This window comes from Pinus tabuliformis, chromosome 8 (genome assembly GCF_031772625.1).
Source record: "Pinus tabuliformis cultivar Carrire ecotype Pingquan chromosome 8, CPIR1, whole genome shotgun sequence".
In the NCBI taxonomy this organism is placed as follows: domain Eukaryota; kingdom Viridiplantae; phylum Streptophyta; class Pinopsida; order Pinales; family Pinaceae; genus Pinus; species Pinus tabuliformis.
In genome coordinates this window covers 1,507,029,484-1,507,037,890 of record NC_142294.1, presented here as the reverse complement: position 1 = coordinate 1,507,037,890, position 8,407 = coordinate 1,507,029,484, and the positions used below count along the sequence as shown (strand labels likewise).

At 34.5% G+C, this 8,407-nt stretch overlaps 1 pseudogene; it reads right to left on the bottom strand.

Moving 5' to 3' along the window:
• Nucleotides 1–654: 654 nt before the first annotated feature.
• On the bottom strand, nucleotides 655–7,962 carry LOC149241581 (protein LIKE COV 2 pseudogene; annotated as a pseudogene).
• Nucleotides 7,963–8,407: the final 445 nt, after the last annotated feature.

Below are 8,407 nucleotides of genomic sequence, written 5' to 3'. Positions count from 1 at the left end.
AAGCTTTAACAGCCATTGGGAACTCCTTAGGAAAATATCTCAAAATAGACGAGGACAGAGCATGCCGGGGAATTTTCACATATGCTAGAATATGTGTAGAAGTGGATCTAAGCCAAGGACTCCCAGATCATATTACATTGAATTTCAATAATTCACTGTGGACGCAACAACTTGATTACGAAAACACGGCTTTCAGATGTCGCAGCTGCTTGCAGACAGGGCACCTACAATATGCATGTCCACAGACTTGTAAGGAGCCAAAGGGGAATAAGAAACAACAGAAAAAGCCAAAAGGCTGGCAGCACACTGAACCAGTGGAGGAGGAGGCACTAAACACAGAACCCACAGACATATACAGAAGCCAGAAACAAATGGAGGAAGAGAACACCGAAGGGCACAAACTTGAACCAAACAGCATGGTGCGGCAGCAAGAACAACAGCTGGAAATAAGTGGTGCCAAACGAGCACATAGTACCGAAGGATCAGATTCGGACAAAGAACAACCTGTGAACATAGAGGACACCCAACTAGCCATAATTGTCCCCACTGCCAACACTGGAGGATGGCGAAAAGTGGAGAAGAAAAAAGGGAGGAAAATATAGGCCGGTAGACACAATTATCATAAATTTTGCTGCATTCCTTTCTAGTCTTATACTATTCTGTGTTCTTATTTCTGTTATGCTGCCTGTTATTACAGGAACAACCATTTGCATATGCTTCAAGCATCTACAAAATGTAATTTTATCAACATGAATAAAATTACGATTTTTTCCTAGGGGAAATATATATATATATATATATATATATATATATAGATAGATAGATAGACACGCACACTCTCAAAAATTGATGTTTTCATTTATTTGCTGCGCAAAAAACCATATTTGTGATCCAAAACCTATCTTCAAAGAAATTAAGAAAACATGCATGTAAGAGTCCTGCGATGAAAAGTTGAAGTTTCATAAAAGGAATTTCTCATTCCACGCACTAAAGCATGTGCGTGTTTCTACTATGAAAATGCATGCACATTCCTAGCATTGAAAATGTGTGCACATTCCTAGCATTAAAGATATGTGCATTCCTAATGCTAGGAATGTATGCATATTCCTGCAACTTGTGAGTTGTTAAGACATGGAAAATGGTTAAGGTGGGTCTAAGGTGGGTGTTGAGGTTTAGGACGGGAGAGGGAGGGATAGAGGTGCTATGGGAGATAAAGAGAGAAACAAGAGAGAGTGAGGGATTCAAATGAGTGTGGAAGAATGAGTTGGTGAGTGAGTGGGATAATGAAAGAGGTGGGGTGTTGGAAAATTGACTATACTGAGATGGGTGTCAACCAATATAGTGTATTTATGGACATCAGATTTATATTTGTAATTTTCCTTCCAATATTTATTTGAACTATTAAATGAGCAACAATACATCATATAAAAGGAAAATATAACATATACAAAGAATATTCAACTACAACAAAATAATTAGATTCAACTACAACATAAGAATTAGCGCACAAAATTAACACATGTCGACACCAACAATAAGTGGAAACCCATAAAGGGAAAAACATTGAATTTGGTGTTGTGATGTAAAGCAAGCACCCACTCTCTTTTTACATCATCATTTGTATGATCCAACCTCTCTACTATTTTACAATATATGACTTGCTGGAAGCTCCCACTCCTACTTACATCATTTTTTTTCAAAATTCTACCTACAAGAGGCTCCTACCTCATTTTTGTTCAGAAGGATATGACTTTTGGGAAAGCTCGTACTTACATTTATAGGCTCCAACATGTTCTTTTTCATGGTACTACCTAAAAGGAGATAGTAATCTCGTGATGCATAAAATATTTAATGTTTTAGTTTACCTGGTTTCTAATTATGCATACCTCCATGTCTTTGTCTCTTCCTTCTCTTCCTCAAATATACTCTACATTTTCTCTTTTTTCTTTCTCCCTTTACGAAGAAATGCCTAAACAAAGTCTCAGATGAACTCTTTCTACACATAAGCTAACCAACAACATTGTTGTCCAAAATCACACATTCTTATAAACAAAGCTTGCCAATTATTAGTATTCCATGAGGGAATCTGAAGTGAAAAACATTCCTCTTTGTATTCCACCTTTTGGTTTCACACCTTTTTAGATTTTGAATATAACAAAAAATCAAATTAATTTCAAAATATTCAAACAACATAGATTATCATAATCTAGCATTAATAATTACAAAAGCCAAAACCTAAGGTTTTATGTTAAGTCCCTATAATACTAGTGATTCCCCCATTATTATTGTCATTGTATCCCTTATTGTTATTGTTGCGCCCCTATTGTCCCCATATTTTTATTATTGTGCCCCATAGAAGACCACTATTGTTATTGTTGTTCCCTTAAAATATTATTGTTATGTCCGCTTTGATTATATTCTGACCCCTTCGACTCCTATATATAGAAAGGAGGTTTTGTTGTTTGTATCATCCAAGAATTGTTTATTTGTGTAATGTAAGGGATGTTTCCCCCTCAAAGAGGCTGATTTTGAAGTCGTTGAACTATCTTTTCTTCTATTTTGTGAGCTGCTTACATAACATTTAGTATCAGAGCTAACATAATGCTTTCAATTCCAATGGGTGGTGTTGATGTTGTACTAGGATTCCAATGGCTACAATCCTTGGGTACAACAGATTTTAATTTTTAAGAATGTTACATGAATATTTTGAAAAGGGATGAAGGTTGAATTAAGGGGTATCGTAGGGAAACCGGGAAAGATAATCAGCTCCAACGGAATGACAAAGCTTCTAAAGAAAGAACAAAGAGGCGTAATTGCACAATTAGGTTCGCTAGAGGTTCCCACATCGAAATCATCTGTTTCTCCATATCTCCAAAAAGTCTTGGAAAATCATTCCAAGGCATTTGAGACTCCCAAAGGCCTCCCACCTATTCGTGATCATAATCATGCTACTCACTTGATTCCAGGAAGTGTTCCTCCAAACATCAGGCCTTACATATATCCCTATGTCCAAAAGAGTAAAATTAAATGTATGGTTGCATAAATGCTGGAGGCTGGTATAATTCAACCTAATCAAAGTTCTTTCTCTGCTCAAGTAGTATTGGTACACAAGAAGGATGGATCATGGTGCATGTGTCCAAATTATAGGGAGCTCAACAAGCTCACTATTAAAGATAAATTTCCCATTCCTGTCATTGATGAATTATTGGATGAATTTCTTGGATCAATTTACTTCACCAAGTTGGATCTTCTTTCAGGATATCATCAAATCAAAATGAACACTAAAGACATTCCGAAAACATCCTTTAGAACTCAGGATGGTCATTATGAATTTTTGGTCATGCCTTTTGGCCTTACCAATGAACCTTATAAATTTCAAGGTTTGAAGAATTCCATTTTCAAACCATTCCTTAGAAAAGTTTTCTTAATATTTTTTGATGATATACTAATCTAAAACAAGTCTTGGAAGGATCATGTTCAACATGTTGACAGGGTGATCAAATTATTGGAGGAGAAACAATTATATGCAAAAAGCTCCAAATGTTTCTTTGGAGTACGAGAGGTGGAATATCTGGGTCATATTGTATCTCATGAAGGTGTTAAGGTAGACCCTAGAAAAATTATAGCCATTAAGGAATGAAAAATACCAACATCCATAAAGCATCTGTGAGGATTTCTCAGGTTGATAGGGTATTAACACAAGTTTGTTAAGAATTATGGGAGAATAGCAGCACCTCTAACAACATTATTAAAGAAAGATGCATTTTCATGGACTCCAGAATTAACGAATTCCACTTAACATCTTAAAGAGGCAATGTGCCAAGCACAGGTCTTAGCTAAGACGAACTTCACAAAATCCTTTATTGTGGAATGTGATGCCTCAGGAAATAGAATTGATGTTGTTTTAATGCAAGAAGAAAGACCCGCTACTTTTGAAAGTCATCGAATCAATGGAAAGTATTTACATAAAGCTATTTATAAGAAGGAAATGTTGGCAATACTACATGCACTTAAGAAATGGCGACCCTTCCTAATGGGAAGACACTTCAAGTTAAAAACAATTCATGATAGTCTTAAATACTTTTAAGAACAAAGATTATCTTCAGAAGAGAAGAAAAATAGGTCACAAAGATGTTGGGTTATGACTTTGAAATCATCTATAAAAAGGGAAGCAAAATGTCGTGGCAGATGCACTCTCAAGAAAGGATGATGATGTGGAAGCATTTCTCTACGTCATTTCTATTATCCAACCATATTGGATAAATGAAGCAATGGATGAATGGAAGAATGATGAAGAAGTGTGGGCACTCATTGAAAATTTACAACAAGGTCCCAGTACATCTAATACATTTAGCTAGAAAAATGATTCGTTATGGTACAAAGATAGTTTATACCTATGTAAGAATTCCCAACTCAAACAAAAGGTTCTTATGTAATTGCACATCTTTCCCTTAGGAGGGCACTCAAGATTTTTAAAAACTTACCACAGGGTTAAGAAGGAACTATTTTGGGATGTCCTTAAATCAGATATTCAAAAGTTTGTGGCGGAATGTTTGGTTTTCCAACATAATAAAGTTGAAACAATTAAGACCCCATATCTATTACAACCTTTATCCATTCTAAGCCAATGTTGGGAGGAGGTTTGAATGGATTTTATCACAAGTTTACCCAAGTCTGAAGGAAAGAGTGTGATCATGGTGGTAGTGGATAGAATTACCAAGTATGCACACTTTTGTGCATTATCTCATCCATTTAAATCTAGTGTAGTTTCTACTGCGTTTATGGAAACAATTCAAAAGCTACATGGAAACGCAAATATTATTGTAAGCTATAGAGATCCCATTTTCACTAGAAATTTTTGGACATAATTATTTTCTTGTCATGGTACTCAGTTAGCTCATAGCTCATCTTGTCATCCTCAATCTGATGTGAAAACTGAGATAGTAAAGAAATGTTTGGAAGGATATCTTCATTGCTTTTTATCTGATAAACAAACACAATGGGTCAAGTGGTAGCCTCTAGTTGAATGGTGGTACAATACTTCCTTTCATAATGCAGCAAAATTGACCCCATTTATGGCACTTTATGGACATCATCCACCATCCATCACATCATATTTAAGATAAAATTCTAAGGTTCAAGCAGTGGAAGGTCACATCGAGAATCAACAACAAGTTCTCCAACTCTTAAAGGATAACCTCACTTTGGTGCAGAATAGAATGAAACAATAGGCAGATCAACATTGGAGCGAAAGAAGTTTTGATGAAGTTCACTGGGTATTCCTATTCCTACAACCATATACACAAATGTCCCTCAAGCAAGCTAAGAAGGTTAATAATTTATCACCAACATATTATGGTCCGTACAAGGTGTTTCAAAAAATTGGTATTATGGCATACAAATTGGAGCTTCCTACATATTCCTGCATGCTCCCAGTTTTCCATGTTTCATGCTTAAAGAAGGTTATAGGTGACAAGCTCCCAGTTCAAACAATATTTCCAGAACTTGACGAGGATGTAAAAATCATATTAGAGCCTAAAGCAGTCATAGAAATAAGAACTCAACAGCTATGAAATCGATCAATTTCAAAGTCTCTCATCGAGTGGAAGAACTTAACCGTTGAAGATTACACATGGGAGGAAGAGAATTTTATACAGAAACATCCATAACTAATCAAGCATTGAGGAAAACACTTTTTTGAAGGAGAGGGGCATGTTAGGTCCCGATAACACTATTGATTCCCCCGTTAATATTGTCATTTTAGCCCTTTTTGTTATTGTTTCTCCCCTATTGTGCTCGTATTGTTATTCTTGTACCTTATAGAAGCCCACTATTGTTATTGTTGTGCCCTTATATTATTATTGTTATGTCTGCTTTGATTACATTGTGACCCCCTAGACACCTATATGTAGAAAGGAGGTTTTTTCATGTGTATCATCCAAGAATTGTTCATTTGTGTAATTTAAAGGAGGTTGACCCCTCAAAGAGGCTGATTTCGAAGTCGTTGATCTATCTTTTCTTCTATTTTGTGAGCTAGTTACACAAAATTTTCTTTATCAATGTTACCAGACAGTGGTATTGGTTACCCACTATCAATTTGGGTTATAGACATTGATAATAAAATATCAATCTAAGTTGTAGATAGTGATAACCAGGCTCTAATATGTGTTCATTCCTTGAATTATGTAACATAAAAATTATTACCTTAGTTTTGCAACATCTTGCATCACAACATCATTCTGAACTTCTTTAGATGATACTTTATCCAAACATTCAACCAAAGACTCCAATAATTATATCACCAAGCATCTCCAAGCCAAACCTTTGTTCTGCAGCTAGGGAAACCTTAGAACTTAATCCTTATCTTTGTGGTTTCTCACAAGGAAATACACTAACATAGAACACCTTCAATATCACAAGATATGCAAGTATTCATATCACAATATCTACCAATGATGATGGTGATATGTCTGACAAGAAACAGATAGTCAACATCATACTTAGCTTCTTCAACTCCCTTTTCCATTAATGACGAGATTGCCAACAATCCGCCCCTTTAACTTTGATAGAAACATATTGGTCCTCTGCATTTTGTCCTGAGAAACATTTCTCCTTATTTCTCTTAAATTTACTTCACCTCCCCCTTTGACATCAATAGAAATGGGATTGGAAACTTTCATGACGACATCCTATGTCTCTTGTCTTCCACATTCTCTATGTCTAATAATTCTGCAACATTGTTAAGATATGAAGTATTTTCATTATCATCATGATTTACAAAACTAGGTAGATCTATTATAACTGTATCTTTCACCATATCTATTAAATAGAACCTCTTTCATTGTCTTCTCCTACATACTTGATCTATTATGGGATGGAAATGAGTAGAGGTGCATGGTATTTAAATATTTCATTATGAAGATACGAAATACCATAAGTAATCGATACATAAAAGGAAATTCCATCAATGGTGATATTCAAAAAAATAATTTGATTTGGTGACCATGCTATCTCAAAAAAATAAAAATCACGGACATGCAGGACAACCAACCAACAGAGGAACGACCTACTATATACTCTTCATATCTAGTAAAGTATAGGGGTAGTTTAGAATATGTAGATAAATGTAAAATTCATCCTTTGTTCATATGAGTTATGTCAACATCTGCCGACAATCATTCCTATATGTATATCTATCTATCTATATATATATATATATATATATATATATATATATATATATATATATATATAGATATAGATATAGATATATACCCATATATACAACAATTTCTATGCCTTCGCTAACAAATAAGTTTGGTCGAATGATATCTTTTAGTGTTAGCAAGGAAAATATCACTAATATATATAGATGGTTTGTGAGAACATAGAAACTATATAGTTCTTCATCTCTATTCTCAACTTGAACAACAAATGATGATGTGATAAAACCAAAAGTTTATTTCCCTACATGTGGATGACGAATACTTGCAACCTCTTTAAAAGTACTTATGTTGTAGTCTAGAGAAATGGAAGCACTTATTTTCTTGGATTCTAAGTGGATATGTTTGATAAGAGGAATTTTATTTACGAGCCATTCTCCAACCCAGGAAACAAAATTTCCCATCCATGAAGATACAAATAAATGTATAAAAAAATGAACAACAAAGAAGTAACAAATCCAATACAAAAAAAATGATGCCCAGTCTCGCATATATTGGCTTAACGAAGCCATCAACAAACTGAATAAACCACCATGTGATATAGAAAGTTATTGCAACTGGAAATAGAACCACACATCCACTCATGAATTTAATAATTCTACCAGATGAAGATGAACATCTTCAGAAAACATAAAAAATTGAACACCATTTCATATGATCATCCATCACAATGTTGCATCACCTTTATTTCCAACAATAAAGTGGTCCAAGCATACTCATTGTTAGAATTTTCTTCCATGTACATAAGCTCAGTAAATTTAATACTATGTGCAATGGACGTGAAATCGTTCAACAAAGAAATCCTATAGATATTTCCCAACTACAACCACTAGCATAATGAAATAATGTGGAAATGGTCCAACATAATATGTCACTATTATCTCAACGTTCATACTTTTAATTAATTTTATCAATATTATTTATCTATTCGTGAATGTTATCATTCTCTAATTGAATTGATTCATTTTCTAGTGTTGTACGACATCCTCTAGATTAACATATTTTGGTGTCCTTGTCTCAGCTACAGTTCAGACAATGTATTGCCTCTATCAATCGATTCACATTTTTCATACTTCAAATGTATAATCTGTCATCACTAGCATCCTTGACATTGTTGTTATTGTTGTCAATTTGTTGGGAAAAATTGAATACCTCGGGTTTACACCTAAATTATACTACAGGTC